A 16,228-nucleotide genomic window follows, 5' to 3' on the forward strand; every position below is an offset into this window, starting at 1 on the left:
AGTTTGCAACTGTATAGAAACTTTGTGTTCCCAACAAGCTTGGTGAAGAACGGCTTTCACACACACTTATCTCTGAGAACAGAGCATGTGGAGAGACGTTCGTTCATCTAGCACTAAGGGAACGGTTTGCAGTTGAAACTTTTACTCAGGTTTCTCAGTCTGTTTCCTAGTGCCGGTTTGAAGTTCCCGCAGTTTTCACTGTAAAACCGAGTTGGAGCTAGTACCTCCCCATATATATGTATGGAGAGTAGTTTGCAAGTGTATAGAAACTTTGTGTTAACAAAAAGCTAGGTGAAGGACGGCTTTCAGACACACTTATCTCTCAGAACTGAGCATGTGGAGAGACGTTCGTTCATCTAGCAGAAATTGAACGGGTTGCAGGAGAAACTTTTACTCTGGTTTCTCAGTCTGTTTCCTAGTGCCGGTTTGAAGTTCCTGCAGTTTTCACTGTAAAACCTGTTTGGAGCTAGTACCTCCCCATATATATGTATGGATTGGAGTTTGCAACTGAAAAGAAACTTTGTGTTCCCAACAAGCTAGGTGAAGGACGGCTTTCACACACACTTATCTCTCAGAACTGAGCATGTGGAGAGACGTTCGTTCATCTAGCACAAAGGGAACGGGTTGCAGGAGAAACTTTTACTGTGGATTCTCAGTCTGTTTCCTAGTGCCGGTTTGAAGTTCCTGCAGTTTTCACTGTAAAACCGAGTTGGAGCTAGTACCTCCCCATATATATGTATGGAGTGGAGTTTGCAACTGAAAAGAAACTTTGTGTTCCCAACAAGCTAGGTGAAGGACGGCTATCAGACACACTTATCTCTCAGAACTGAGCATGTGGAGAGACGTTCGTTCATCTAGCACAAAGGGAACGGGTTGCAGGAGGAACTTTTACTGAGGTTTCTCAGTGTGTTTCCTAGTGCCGGTTTGAAGTTCCTGCCGTGTTCACTGTAAAACCGAGCTGGAGCTAGTACCTCCCCATATATATGTATGGAGAGTAGTTTGAACTCTATAGAAACTTTGTGTTCCCAAAAAGCTAGGTGAAGGACGGCTTTCAGACACACATATCTCTCAGAACTCAGCATGTGGAGAGACGTTCGTTCATCTAGCACAAAGGGAACGGGTTGCAGGAGGAACTTTTACTCAGGTTTCTCAGTGTGTTTCCTACTGCCGGTTTGAAGTTCCTGCAGTTTTCACTGTAAAACCGAGTTGGAGCTAGTACCTCCCCATATATATGTATGGAGAGTAGATTGCAACTCTATAGAAACTTTGTGTTCCCAACAAGCTAGATGAAGTACGGCTTTCACACACACATATCTCTCAGAACTGAGCATGTGGAGAGACGTTCGTTCATCTAGCACTAAGGGAACGGGTTGCAGGAGAAACTTTTACTCAGGTTTCTCAGTCTGTTTCCTAGTGCCGCTTTGAAGTTCCTGCAGTGTTCACTGTAAAACCGAGTTGGAGCTAGTACCTCCCCATATATATGTATGGAGAGTAGTTTGCAACTGTATAGAAACTTTGTGTTCCCAACAAGCTTGGTGAAGGACGGCTTTCACACACACTTATCTCTCAGAACTGAGCATGTGGAGAGACGTTCGTTCATCTAGCACAAAGGGAACGGGTTGCAGGAGAAACTTTTACTCAGGTTTCTCAGTGTGTTTCCTAGTGCCAGTTTGAAGTTCCTGCAGTTTTCACTGTAAAACCGAGTTGGAGCTAGTACCTTCCCATATATATGTATGGAGAGTCGTTTGCTACTGTATTGAAACTTTGTGTTCCCAACAAGCTAGGTGAAGGACGGCTTTCACACACACTTATCTCTCAGAACTGAGCATGTGGAGAGACGTTCGTTCATCTAGCACTAAGGGAACGGGTTGCAGGAGAAACTTTTACTCAGATTTCTCAGTGTGTTTCCTAGTGCCGCTTTGAAGTTCCTGCAGTTTTCACTGTAAAACCGAGTTGGAGCTAGTACCTCCCCATATATATGTATGGAGAGTAGTTTGCAACTCTATAGAAACTTTGTGTTCCCAACAAGCTAGGTAAAGGACGGCTTTCAGACACACTTATCTCTCAGAACTGAGCATGTGGAGAGACGTTCGTTCATCTAGCACTAAGGGAACGGGTTGCAGGAGAAACTTTTACTCAGGTTTCTCAGTGTGTTTCCTAGTGCCAGTTTGAAGTTCCTGCAGTTTTCACTGTAAAACCGAGTTGGAGCTAGTACCTTCCCATATATATGTATGGAGAGTCGTTTGCTACTGTACTGAAACTTTGTGTTCCCAACAAGCTAGGTGAAGGACGGCTTTCACACACACTTATCTCTCAGAACTGAGCATGTGGAGAGACGTTCGTTCATCTAGCACTAAGGGAACGGGTTGCAGGAGAAACTTTTACTCAGATTTCTCAGTGTGTTTCCTAGTGCCGCTTTGAAGTTCCTGCAGTTTTCACTGTAAAACCGAGTTGGAGCTAGTACCTCCCCATATATATTTATGGAGAGTAGTTTGCTACTGTATTGAAACTTTGTGTTCCCAACAAGCTAGGTGAAGGACGGCTTTCACACACACTTATCTCTCAGAACTGAGCATGTGGAGAGACGTTCGTTCATCTAGGACTAAGGGAACGATTTGCAGTTGAAACTTTTACTCAGGATTCTCAGTCTGTTTCCTAGTGCCGGTTTGAAGTTCCTGCAGTTTTCACTGTAAAACCGAGTTGGAGCTAGTACCTCCCCATATATATGTATGGAGAGTAGTTTGCAACTGTATAGAAACTTTGTGTTCCCAACAAGCTAGGTGAAGGACGGCTTTCAGACACACTTATCTCTCAGAACTGAGCATGTGGAGAGACGTTCGTTCATCTAGCACAAAGGGACCGGGTTGCAGGAGGAACTTTTACTCAGGTTTCTCAGTGTGTTTCCTACTGCCGGTTTGAAGTTCCTGCAGTTTTCACTGTAAAACCGAGTTGGAGCTAGTACCTCCCCATATATATGTATGGAGAGTAGATTGCAACTCTATAGAAACTTTGTGTTCCCAACAAGCTAGTTGAAGTACGGCTTTCACACACACATATCTCTCAGAACTGAGCATGTGGAGAGACGTTCGTTCATCTAGCACTAAGGGAACGGTTTGCAGTTGAAACTTTTACTCAGGTTTCTCAGTGTGTTTCCTAGTGCCGGTTTGAAGTTCCTGCAGTTTTCACTGTAAAACCGAGTTGGAGCTAGTACATCCCCATATATATGTATGGAGAGTAGTTTGCAACTGTATAGAAACTTTGTGTTCCCAACAAGCTAGGTGAAGGACGGCTTTCAGACACATTATCTCTCAGAACTGAGCATGTGGAGAGACGTTCGTTCATCTAGCACAAAGGGAACGGGTTGCAGGAGAAACTTTTACTCAGGTTTCTCAGTGTGTTTCCTAGTGCCGGTTTGAAGTTCCTGCAGTTTTCACTGTAAAACCGAGTTGGAGCTAGTACCTCCCCATATATATGTATGGAGAGTAGTTTGCAACTGTATAGAAACTTTGTGTTCCCAACAAGATAGGTGAAGGACGGCTTTCACACACACTTATCTCTCAGAACTGAGCATGTGGAGAGACGTTCGTTCATCTAGCACTAAGGGAACGGGTTGCAGGAGAAACTTTTACTCAGGTTTCTCAGTCTGTTTCCTAGTGCCGGTTTGAAGTTCCTGCAGTTTTCACTGTAAAACCGAGTTGGAGCTAGTACCTCCCCATATATATGTATGTAGAGTAGTTTGCAACTGTATAGATACTTTGTGTTCCCAACAAGCTAGGTGAAGGACGGCTTTCAGACAGACTTATCTCTCAGAACTGAGCATTTGGAGAGACGTTCGTTCATCTAGCACTAAGGGAACGGGTTGCAGGAGAAACTTTTACTCAGGTTTCTCAGTGTGTTTCCTAGTGCCAGTTTGAAGTTCCTGCAGTTTTCACTGTAAAACCGAGTTGGAGCTAGTACCTTCCCATATATATGTATGGAGAGTCGTTTGCTACTGTACTGAAACTTTGTGTTCCCAACAAGCTAGGTGAAGGACGGCTTTCACACACACTTATCTCTCAGAACTGAGCATGTGGAGAGACGTTCGTTCATGTAGCACTAAGGGAACGGGTTGCAGGAGAAACTTTTACTCAGATTTCTCAGTGTGTTTCCTAGTGCCGCTTTGAAGTTCCTGCAGTTTTCACTGTAAAACCGAGTTGGAGCTAGTACCTCCCCATATATATTTATGGAGAGTAGTTTGCTACTGTATTGAAACTTTGTGTTCCCAACAAGCTAGGTGAAGGACGGCTTTCACACACACTTATCTCTCAGAACTGAGCATGTGGAGAGACGTTCGTTCATCTAGGACTAAGGGAACGATTTGCAGTTGAAACTTTTACTCAGGATTCTCAGTCTGTTTCCTAGTGCCGGTTTGAAGTTCCTGCAGTTTTCACTGTAAAACCGAGTTGGAGCTAGTACCTCCCCATATATATGTATGGAGAGTAGTTTGCAACTGTATAGAAACTTTGTGTTCCCAACAAGCTAGGTGAAGGACGGCTTTCAGACACATTATCTCTCAGAACTGAGCATGTGGAGAGACGTTCGTTCATCTAGCACAAAGGGAACGGGTTGCAGGAGAAACTTTTACTCAGGTTTCTCAGTGTGTTTCCTAGTGCCGGTTTGAAGTTCCTGCAGTTTTCACTGTAAAACCGAGTTGGAGCTAGTACCTCCCCATATATATGTATGGAGAGTCGTTTGCAACTGTATAGAAACTTTGTGTTCCCAACAAGCTAGGTGAAGGACGGCTTTCACACACACTTATCTCTCAGAACTGAGCATGTGGAGAGACGTTCGTTCATCTAGCACTAAGGGAACGGGTTGCAGGAGAAACTTTTACTCAGGTTTCTCAGTCTGTTTCCTAGTGCCTGTTTGAAGTTCCTGCAGTTTTCACTGTAAAACCGAGTTGGAGCTAGTACCTCCCCATATATATGTATGGAGAGTAGTTTGCAACTGTATAGAAACTTTGTGTTCCCAACAAGCTAGGTGAAGGACGGCTTTCAGACACACTTATCTCTCAGAACTGAGAATTTGGAGAGACGTTCGTTCATCTAGCACAAAGGGAACGGGTTGCAGGAGGAACTTTTACTCAGGTTTCTCAGTGTGTTTCCTAGTGCCGGTATGAAGTTCCTGCAGTTTTCACTGTAAAACCGAGTTGGAGCTAGTACCTCCCCATATATATGTATGGAGAGTAGTTTGCAACTGTATAGAAACTTTGTGTTCCCAACAAGCTAGGTGAAGGACGGCTTTCACACACACTTATCTCTGAGAACTGAGCATGTGGAGAGACGTTCGTTCATCTAGCACTAAGGGAACGGGTTGCAGGAGAAACTTTTACTCAGGTTTCTCAGTGTGTTTCCTAGTGCCGGTTTGAAGTTCCTGCAGTTTTCACTGTAAAACCGAGTTGGAGCTAGTACCTCCCCATATATATGTATGGAGAGTAGTTTGCAACTGTATAGAAACTTTGTGTTCCCAACAAGCTAGGTGAAGGACGGCTTTCACACACACTTAACTTTCATAAGTGAGCATGTGGAGAGACGTTCGTTCATCTAGCACAAAGGGAACGGGTTGCAGGAGGATCTTTTACTCAGGTTTCTCAGTGTGTTTCCTAGTGCCGGTTTGAAGTTCCTGCCGTGTTCACTGTAAAACCGAGCTGGAGCTAGTACCTCCCCATATATATGTATGGAGAGTAGTTTGCAACTCTATAGAAACTTTGTGTTCCCAACAAGCTAGGTAAAGGACGGCTTTCAGACACACTTATCTCTCAGAACTGAGCATGTGGAGAGACGTTCGTTCATCTAGCACAAAGGGAACGGGTTGCAGGAGGAACTTTTACTCAGGTTTCTCAGTGTGTTTCCTACTGCCGGTTTGAAGTTCCTGCAGTTTTCACTGTAAAACCGAGTTGGAGCTAGTACCTCCCCATATATATGTATGGAGAGTAGATTGCAACTCTATAGAAACTTTGTGTTCCCAACAAGCTAGTTGAAGTACGGCTTTCACACACACATATCTCTCAGAACTGAGCATGTGGAGAGACGTTCGTTCATCTAGCACTAAGGGAACGGGTTGCAGGAGAAACTTTTACTCAGGTTTCTCAGTGTGTTTCCTAGTGCCGGTTTGAAGTTCCTGCAGTTTTCACTGTAAAACCGAGTTGGAGCTAGTACCTCCCCATATATATGTATGGAGAGTAGTTTGCAACTGTATAGAAACTTTGTGTTCCCAACAAGCTTGGTGAAGAACGGCTTTCACACACACTTATCTCTGAGAACAGAGCATGTGGAGAGACGTTCGTTCATCTAGCACTAAGGGAACGGTTTGCAGTTGAAACTTTTACTCAGGTTTCTCAGTCTGTTTCCTAGTGCCGGTTTGAAGTTCCCGCAGTTTTCACTGTAAAACCGAGTTGGAGCTAGTACCTCCCCATATATATGTATGGAGAGTAGTTTGCAAGTGTATAGAAACTTTGTGTTAACAAAAAGCTAGGTGAAGGACGGCTTTCAGACACACTTATCTCTCAGAACTGAGCATGTGGAGAGACGTTCGTTCATCTAGCAGAAATTGAACGGGTTGCAGGAGAAACTTTTACTCTGGTTTCTCAGTCTGTTTCCTAGTGCCGGTTTGAAGTTCCTGCAGTTTTCACTGTAAAACCTGTTTGGAGCTAGTACCTCCCCATATATATGTATGGATTGGAGTTTGCAACTGAAAAGAAACTTTGTGTTCCCAACAAGCTAGGTGAAGGACGGCTTTCACACACACTTATCTCTCAGAACTGAGCATGTGGAGAGACGTTCGTTCATCTAGCACAAAGGGAACGGGTTGCAGGAGAAACTTTTACTGTGGATTCTCAGTCTGTTTCCTAGTGCCGGTTTGAAGTTCCTGCAGTTTTCACTGTAAAACCGAGTTGGAGCTAGTACCTCCCCATATATATGTATGGAGTGGAGTTTGCAACTGAAAAGAAACTTTGTGTTCCCAACAAGCTAGGTGAAGGACGGCTATCAGACACACTTATCTCTCAGAACTGAGCATGTGGAGAGACGTTCGTTCATCTAGCACAAAGGGAACGGGTTGCAGGAGGAACTTTTACTGAGGTTTCTCAGTGTGTTTCCTAGTGCCGGTTTGAAGTTCCTGCCGTGTTCACTGTAAAACCGAGCTGGAGCTAGTACCTCCCCATATATATGTATGGAGAGTAGTTTGAACTCTATAGAAACTTTGTGTTCCCAAAAAGCTAGGTGAAGGACGGCTTTCAGACACACATATCTCTCAGAACTCAGCATGTGGAGAGACGTTCGTTCATCTAGCACAAAGGGAACGGGTTGCAGGAGGAACTTTTACTCAGGTTTCTCAGTGTGTTTCCTACTGCCGGTTTGAAGTTCCTGCAGTTTTCACTGTAAAACCGAGTTGGAGCTAGTACCTCCCCATATATATGTATGGAGAGTAGATTGCAACTCTATAGAAACTTTGTGTTCCCAACAAGCTAGATGAAGTACGGCTTTCACACACACATATCTCTCAGAACTGAGCATGTGGAGAGACGTTCGTTCATCTAGCACTAAGGGAACGGGTTGCAGGAGAAACTTTTACTCAGGTTTCTCAGTCTGTTTCCTAGTGCCGCTTTGAAGTTCCTGCAGTGTTCACTGTAAAACCGAGTTGGAGCTAGTACCTCCCCATATATATGTATGGAGAGTAGTTTGCAACTGTATAGAAACTTTGTGTTCCCAACAAGCTTGGTGAAGGACGGCTTTCACACACACTTATCTCTCAGAACTGAGCATGTGGAGAGACGTTCGTTCATCTAGCACAAAGGGAACGGGTTGCAGGAGAAACTTTTACTCAGGTTTCTCAGTGTGTTTCCTAGTGCCAGTTTGAAGTTCCTGCAGTTTTCACTGTAAAACCGAGTTGGAGCTAGTACCTTCCCATATATATGTATGGAGAGTCGTTTGCTACTGTATTGAAACTTTGTGTTCCCAACAAGCTAGGTGAAGGACGGCTTTCACACACACTTATCTCTCAGAACTGAGCATGTGGAGAGACGTTCGTTCATCTAGCACTAAGGGAACGGGTTGCAGGAGAAACTTTTACTCAGATTTCTCAGTGTGTTTCCTAGTGCCGCTTTGAAGTTCCTGCAGTTTTCACTGTAAAACCGAGTTGGAGCTAGTACCTCCCCATATATATGTATGGAGAGTAGTTTGCAACTCTATAGAAACTTTGTGTTCCCAACAAGCTAGGTAAAGGACGGCTTTCAGACACACTTATCTCTCAGAACTGAGCATGTGGAGAGACGTTCGTTCATCTAGCACTAAGGGAACGGGTTGCAGGAGAAACTTTTACTCAGGTTTCTCAGTGTGTTTCCTAGTGCCAGTTTGAAGTTCCTGCAGTTTTCACTGTAAAACCGAGTTGGAGCTAGTACCTTCCCATATATATGTATGGAGAGTCGTTTGCTACTGTACTGAAACTTTGTGTTCCCAACAAGCTAGGTGAAGGACGGCTTTCACACACACTTATCTCTCAGAACTGAGCATGTGGAGAGACGTTCGTTCATCTAGCACTAAGGGAACGGGTTGCAGGAGAAACTTTTACTCAGATTTCTCAGTGTGTTTCCTAGTGCCGCTTTGAAGTTCCTGCAGTTTTCACTGTAAAACCGAGTTGGAGCTAGTACCTCCCCATATATATTTATGGAGAGTAGTTTGCTACTGTATTGAAACTTTGTGTTCCCAACAAGCTAGGTGAAGGACGGCTTTCACACACACTTATCTCTCAGAACTGAGCATGTGGAGAGACGTTCGTTCATCTAGGACTAAGGGAACGATTTGCAGTTGAAACTTTTACTCAGGATTCTCAGTCTGTTTCCTAGTGCCGGTTTGAAGTTCCTGCAGTTTTCACTGTAAAACCGAGTTGGAGCTAGTACCTCCCCATATATATGTATGGAGAGTAGTTTGCAACTGTATAGAAACTTTGTGTTCCCAACAAGCTAGGTGAAGGACGGCTTTCAGACACACTTATCTCTCAGAACTGAGCATGTGGAGAGACGTTCGTTCATCTAGCACAAAGGGACCGGGTTGCAGGAGGAACTTTTACTCAGGTTTCTCAGTGTGTTTCCTACTGCCGGTTTGAAGTTCCTGCAGTTTTCACTGTAAAACCGAGTTGGAGCTAGTACCTCCCCATATATATGTATGGAGAGTAGATTGCAACTCTATAGAAACTTTGTGTTCCCAACAAGCTAGTTGAAGTACGGCTTTCACACACACATATCTCTCAGAACTGAGCATGTGGAGAGACGTTCGTTCATCTAGCACTAAGGGAACGGTTTGCAGTTGAAACTTTTACTCAGGTTTCTCAGTGTGTTTCCTAGTGCCGGTTTGAAGTTCCTGCAGTTTTCACTGTAAAACCGAGTTGGAGCTAGTACATCCCCATATATATGTATGGAGAGTAGTTTGCAACTGTATAGAAACTTTGTGTTCCCAACAAGCTAGGTGAAGGACGGCTTTCAGACACATTATCTCTCAGAACTGAGCATGTGGAGAGACGTTCGTTCATCTAGCACAAAGGGAACGGGTTGCAGGAGAAACTTTTACTCAGGTTTCTCAGTGTGTTTCCTAGTGCCGGTTTGAAGTTCCTGCAGTTTTCACTGTAAAACCGAGTTGGAGCTAGTACCTCCCCATATATATGTATGGAGAGTAGTTTGCAACTGTATAGAAACTTTGTGTTCCCAACAAGATAGGTGAAGGACGGCTTTCACACACACTTATCTCTCAGAACTGAGCATGTGGAGAGACGTTCGTTCATCTAGCACTAAGGGAACGGGTTGCAGGAGAAACTTTTACTCAGGTTTCTCAGTCTGTTTCCTAGTGCCGGTTTGAAGTTCCTGCAGTTTTCACTGTAAAACCGAGTTGGAGCTAGTACCTCCCCATATATATGTATGTAGAGTAGTTTGCAACTGTATAGATACTTTGTGTTCCCAACAAGCTAGGTGAAGGACGGCTTTCAGACAGACTTATCTCTCAGAACTGAGCATTTGGAGAGACGTTCGTTCATCTAGCACAAAGGGAACGGGTTGCAGGAGGAACTTTTACTCAGGTTTCTCAGTGTGTTTCCTAGTGCCGGTGTGAATTTCCTGCAGTTTTCACTGTAAAACCGATTTGGAGCTAGTACCTCCCCATATATATGTATGGAGAGTAGTTTGCAACTGTATAGAAACTTTGTGTTCCCAACAAGCTAGGTGAAGGACGGCTTTCACACACAATTATCTCTCAGAACTGAGCATGTGGAGAGACGTTCGTTCATCTAGCATTAAGGGAACGGGTTGCAGGAGAAACTTTTACTCAGGTTTCTCAGTGTGTTTCCTAGTGCCGGTTTGAAGTTCCTGCAGTTTTCACTGTAAAACCGAGTTGGAGCTAGTACCTCCCCATATATATGTATGGAGAGTAGTTTGCAACTGTATAGAAACTTTGTGTTCCCAACAAGCTAGGTGAAGGACGGCTTTCACACACACTTAACTCTCAGAACTGAGCATGTGGAGAGACGTTCGTTCATCTAGCACAAAGGGAACGGGTTGCAGGAGGATCTTTTACTCAGGTTTCTCAGTGTGTTTCCTAGTGCCGGTTTGAAGTTCCTGCCGTGTTCACTGTAAAACCGAGCTGGAGCTAGTACCTCCCCATATATATGTATGGAGAGTAGTTTGCAACTCTATAGAAACTTTGTGTTCCCAACAAGCTAGGTAAAGGACGGCTTTCAGACACACTTATCTCTCAGAACTGAGCATGTGGAGAGACGTTCGTTCATCTAGCACAAAGGGAACGGGTTGCAGGAGAAACTTTTACTCAGGTTTCTCAGTGTGTTTCCTACTGCCGGTATGAAGTTCCTGCAGTTTTCACTGTAAAACCGAGTTGGAGCTAGTACCTCCCCATATATATGTATGGAGAGTAGATTGCAACTCTATAGAAACTTTGTGTTCCCAACAAGCTAGTTGAAGTACGGCTTTCACACACACATATCTCTCAGAACTGAGCATGTGGAGAGACGTTCGTTCATCTAGCACTAAGGGAACGGGTTGCAGGAGAAACTTTTACTCAGGTTTCTCAGTGTGTTTCCTAGTGCCGGTTTGAAGTTCCTGCAGTTTTCACTGTAAAACCGAGTTGGAGCTAGTACCTCCCCATATATATGTATGGAGAGTAGTTTGCAACTGTATAGAAACTTTGTGTTCCCAACAAGCTTGGTGAAGAACGGCTTTCACACACACTTATCTCTGAGAACAGAGCATGTGGAGAGACGTTCGTTCATCTAGCACTAAGGGAACGGTTTGCAGTTGAAACTTTTACTCAGGTTTCTCAGTCTGTTTCCTAGTGCCGGTTTGAAGTTCCCGCAGTTTTCACTGTAAAACCGAGTTGGAGCTAGTACCTCCCCATATATATGTATGGAGAGTAGTTTGCAAGTGTATAGAAACTTTGTGTTAACAAAAAGCTAGGTGAAGGACGGCTTTCAGACACACTTATCTCTCAGAACTGAGCATGTGGAGAGACGTTCGTTCATCTAGCACAAAGGGAACAGGTTGCAGGAGAAACTTTAACTCTGGTTTCTCAGTCTGTTTCCTAGTGCCGGTTTGAAGTTCCTGCAGTTTTCACTGTAAAACCGAGTTGGAGCTAGTACCTCCCCATATATATGTATGGAGAGTAGTTTGCAACTGTATAGAAACTTTGTGTTCCCAACAAGCTAGGTGAAGGACGGCTTTCAGACACACTTATCTCTCAGAACTGAGCATGTGGAGAGACGTTCGTTCATCTAGCACAAAGGGAACGGGTTGCAGGAGGAACTTTTACTCAGGTTTCTCAGTGTGTTTCCTAGTGCCGGTATGAAGTTCCTGCAGTTTTCACTGTAAATCCGATTTGGAGCTAGTACCTCCCCATATATATGTATGGAGAGTAGTTTGCAACTGTATAGAAACTTTGTGTTCCCAACAAGCTAGGTGAAGGACGGCTTTCACACACACTTATCTCTCAGAACTGAGCATGTGGAGAGACGTTCGTTCATCTAGCACTAAGGGAACGGGTTGCAGGAGAAACTTTTACTCAGGTTTCTCAGTGTGTTTCCTAGTGCCGGTTTGAAGTTCCTGCAGTTTTCACTGTAAAACCGAGTTGGAGCTAGTACCTCCCCATATATATGTATGGAGAGTAGTTTGCAACTGTATAGAAACTTTGTGTTCCCAACAAGCTAGGTGAAGGACGGCTTTCACACACACTTAACTCTCAGAACTGAGCATGTGGAGAGACGTTCGTTCATCTAGCACAAAGGGAACGGGTTGCAGGAGGATCTTTTACTCAGGTTTCTCAGTGTGTTTCCTAGTGCCGGTTTGAAGTTCCTGCCGTGTTCACTGTAAAACCGAGCTGGAGCTAGTACCTCCCCATATATATGTATGGAGAGTAGTTTGCAACTCTATAGAAACTTTGTGTTCCCAACAAGCTAGGTAAAGGACGGCTTTCAGACACACTTATCTCTCAGAACTGAGCATGTGGAGAGACGTTCGTTCATCTAGCACAAAGGGAACGGGTTGCAGGAGGAACTTTTACTCAGGTTTCTCAGTGTGTTTCCTACTGCCGGTTTGAAGTTCCTGCAGTTTTCACTGTAAAACCGAGTTGGAGCTAGTACCTCCCCATATATATGTATGGAGAGTAGATTGCAACTCTATAGAAACTTTGTGTTCCCAAAAAGCTAGGTGAAGGACGGCTTTCACACACACATATCTCTCAGAACTGAGCATGTGGAGAGACGTTCGTTCATCTAGCACTAAGGGAACGGGTTGCAGGAGAAACTTTTACTCTGGTTTCTCAGTCTGTTTCCTAGTGCCGGTTTGAAGTTCCTGCAGTTTTCACTGTAAAACCTGTTTGGAGCTAGTACCTCCCCATATATATGTATGGATTGGAGTTTGCAACTGAAAAGAAACTTTGTGTTCCCAACAAGCTAGGTGAAGGACGGCTTTCACACACACTTATCTCTCAGAACTGAGCATGTGGAGAGACGTTCGTTCATCTAGCACAAAGGGAACGGGTTGCAGGAGAAACTTTTACTGTGGTTTCTCAGTCTGTTTCCTAGTGCCGGTTTGAAGTTCCTGCAGTTTTCACTGTAAAACCGAGTTGGAGCTAGTACCTCCCCATATATATGTATGGAGTGGAATTTGCAACTGAAAAGAAACTTTGTGTTCCCAACAAGCTAGGTGAAGGACGGCTTTCACACACACACATCTTTCAGAACTGAGCATGTGGAGAGACGTTCGTTCATCTAGCACAAAGGGAACGGGTTGCAGGAGAAAATCTTACTCTGGTTTCTCATTCTGTTTCCTAGTGCCGGTTTGAAGTTCCAGCAGTTTTCACTGTAAAACCGAGTTGGAGCTAGTACCTCCCCATATATATGCATGGAGTGGAGTTTGCAAATGAAAAGAAACTTTGTGTTCCCAACAAGCTAGGTGAAGGACGGCTTTCACACACACTTATCTCTCAGAACTGAGCATGTGGAGAGACGTTCGTTCATCTAGCAGAAAGGGAACGGGGTGCAGGAGAAACTTTTACTCTGGTTTCTCAGTCTGTTTCCTAGTGCCGGTTTGAAGTTCCTGCAGTTTTCACTGTAAAACCTGGTTGGAGCTAGTACCTCCCCATATGTATGTATGGAGTGGAGTTTGCAACTGAAAAGAAACTTTGTGTTCCCAACAAGCTAGGTGAAGGACGGCTTTCACACACACTTGTCTCTCAGAACTGAGCATGTGGAGAGACGTTCGTTCATCTAGCAGAAAGGGAACGGGTTGCAGGAGAAACTTTTACTCTGGTTTCTCAGTCTGTTTCCTAGTGCCTTTTTGAAGTTTCTGCAGTTTTCACTGTAAAACCTGTTTGGAGCTAGTACCTCCCCATATATATGTATGGAGTGGAGTTTGCAACTTAAAAGAAACTTTGTGTTCCCAACAAGCTAGGTGAAGGACGGCTTTCACACACACTTATCTCTCAGAACTTAGCATGTGGAGAGACGTTCGTTCATCTAGCACAAAGGGAAGGGGTTGCAGGAGAAACTTTTACTCTTGTTTCTCAGTCTGTTTCCTAGTGCCGGTTTGAAGTTCCTGCAGTTTTCACTGTAAAACCTGTTTGGAGCTAGTACCTCCCCATATATATGTATGGAGTGGAGTTTGCAACTGAAAAGAAACTTTGTGTTCCAACAAGCTAGGTGAAGAACGGCTTTCACACACACTTATCTCTCAGAACTGAGCATGTGGAGAGACGTTCGTTCATCTAGCACAAAGGGAACGGGTTGCAGGAGAAACTTATACTCTGGTTTCTCAGTCTGTTTCCTAGTGCCGGTTTGAAGTTCCAGCAGTTTTCACTGTAAAACCGAGTTGGAGCTAGTACCTCCCCATATATATGTATGGAGAGTAGTTTGCAACTGTATAGAAACTTTGTGTTCCCAACAAGCTAGGTGAAGGACGGCTTTCACACACACTTATCTCTCAGAACTGAGCATGTGGAGAGACGTTCGTTCATCTAGCACTAAGGGAACGGGTTGCAGGAGAAACTTTTACTCAGGTTTCTCAGTCTGTTTCCTAGTGCCGGTTTGAAGTTCCTGCAGTTTTCACTGTAAAACCGAGTTGGAGCTAGTACCTCCCCATATATATGTATGGAGAGTAGTTTGCAACTGTATAGAAACTTTGTGTTCCCAACAAGCTAGGTGAAGGACGGCTTTCAGACACACTTATCTCTCAGAACTTAGCATGTGGAGAGACGTTCGTTCATCTAGCACAAAGGGAAGGGGTTGCAGGAGAAACTTTTACTCTTGTTTCTCAGTCTGTTTCCTAGTGCCGGTTTGAAGTTCCTGCAGTTTTCACTGTAAAACCGATTTGGAGCTAGTACCTCCCCATATATATGTATGGAGTGGAGTTTGCAACTGAAAAGAAACTTTGTGTTCCAACAAGCTAGGTGAAGAACGGCTTTCACACACACTTATCTCTCAGAACTGAGCATGTGGAGAGACGTTCGTTCATCTAGCACAAAGGGAACGGGTTGCAGGAGAAACTTATACTCTGGTTTCTCAGTCTGTTTCCTAGTGCCGGTTTGAAGTTCCAGCAGTTTTCACTGTAAAACCGAGTTGGAGCTAGTACCTCCCCATATATATGTATGGAGAGTAGTTTGCAACTGTATAGAAACTTTGTGTTCCCAACAAGCTAGGTGAAGGACGGCTTTCACACACACTTAACTCTCAGAACTGAGCATGTGGAGAGACGTTCGTTCATCTAGCACAAAGGGAACGGGTTGCAGGAGGATCTTTTACTCAGGTTTCTCAGTGTGTTTCCTAGTGCCGGTTTGAAGTTCCTGCCGTGTTCACTGTAAAACCGAGCTGGAGCTAGTACCTCCCCATATATATGTATGGAGAGTAGTTTGCAACTCTATAGAAACTTTGTGTTCCCAACAAGCTAGGTAAAGGACGGCTTTCAGACACACTTATCTCTCAGAACTGAGCATGTGGAGAGACGTTCGTTCATCTAGCACAAAGGGAACGGGTTGCAGGAGAAACTTTTACTCAGGTTTCTCAGTGTGTTTCCTACTGCCGGTTTGAAGTTCCTGCAGTTTTCACTGTAAAACCGAGTTGGAGCTAGTACCTCCCCATATATATGTATGGAGAGTAGATTGCAACTCTATAGAAACTTTGTGTTCCCAACAAGCTAGTTGAAGTACGGCTTTCACACACACATATCTCTCAGAACTGAGCATGTGGAGAGACGTTCGTTCATCTAGCACTAAGGGAACGGGTTGCAGGAGAAACTTTTACTCAGGTTTCTCAGTGTGTTTCCTAGTGCCGGTTTGAAGTTCCTGCAGTTTTCACTGTAAAACCGAGTTGGAGCTAGTACCTCCCCATATATATGTATGGAGAGTAGTTTGCAACTGTATTGAAACTTTGTGTTCCCAACAAGCTTGGTGAAGAACGGCTTTCACACACACTTATCTCTGAGAACAGAGCATGTGGAGAGACGTTCGTTCATCTAGCACTAAGGGAACGGTTTGCAGTTGAAACTTTTACTCAGGTTTCTCAGTCTGTTTCCTAGTGCCGGTTTGAAGTTCCCGCAGTTTTCACTGTAAAACCGAGTTGGAGCTAGTACCTCCCCATATATATGTATGGAGAGTAGTTTGCAAGTGTATAGAAACTTTGTGTTAACAAAAAGCTAGGTGAAGGA

This window comes from Camelus dromedarius, chromosome X (assembly GCF_036321535.1).
Source record: "Camelus dromedarius isolate mCamDro1 chromosome X, mCamDro1.pat, whole genome shotgun sequence".
Classification (NCBI taxonomy): domain Eukaryota; kingdom Metazoa; phylum Chordata; class Mammalia; order Artiodactyla; family Camelidae; genus Camelus; species Camelus dromedarius.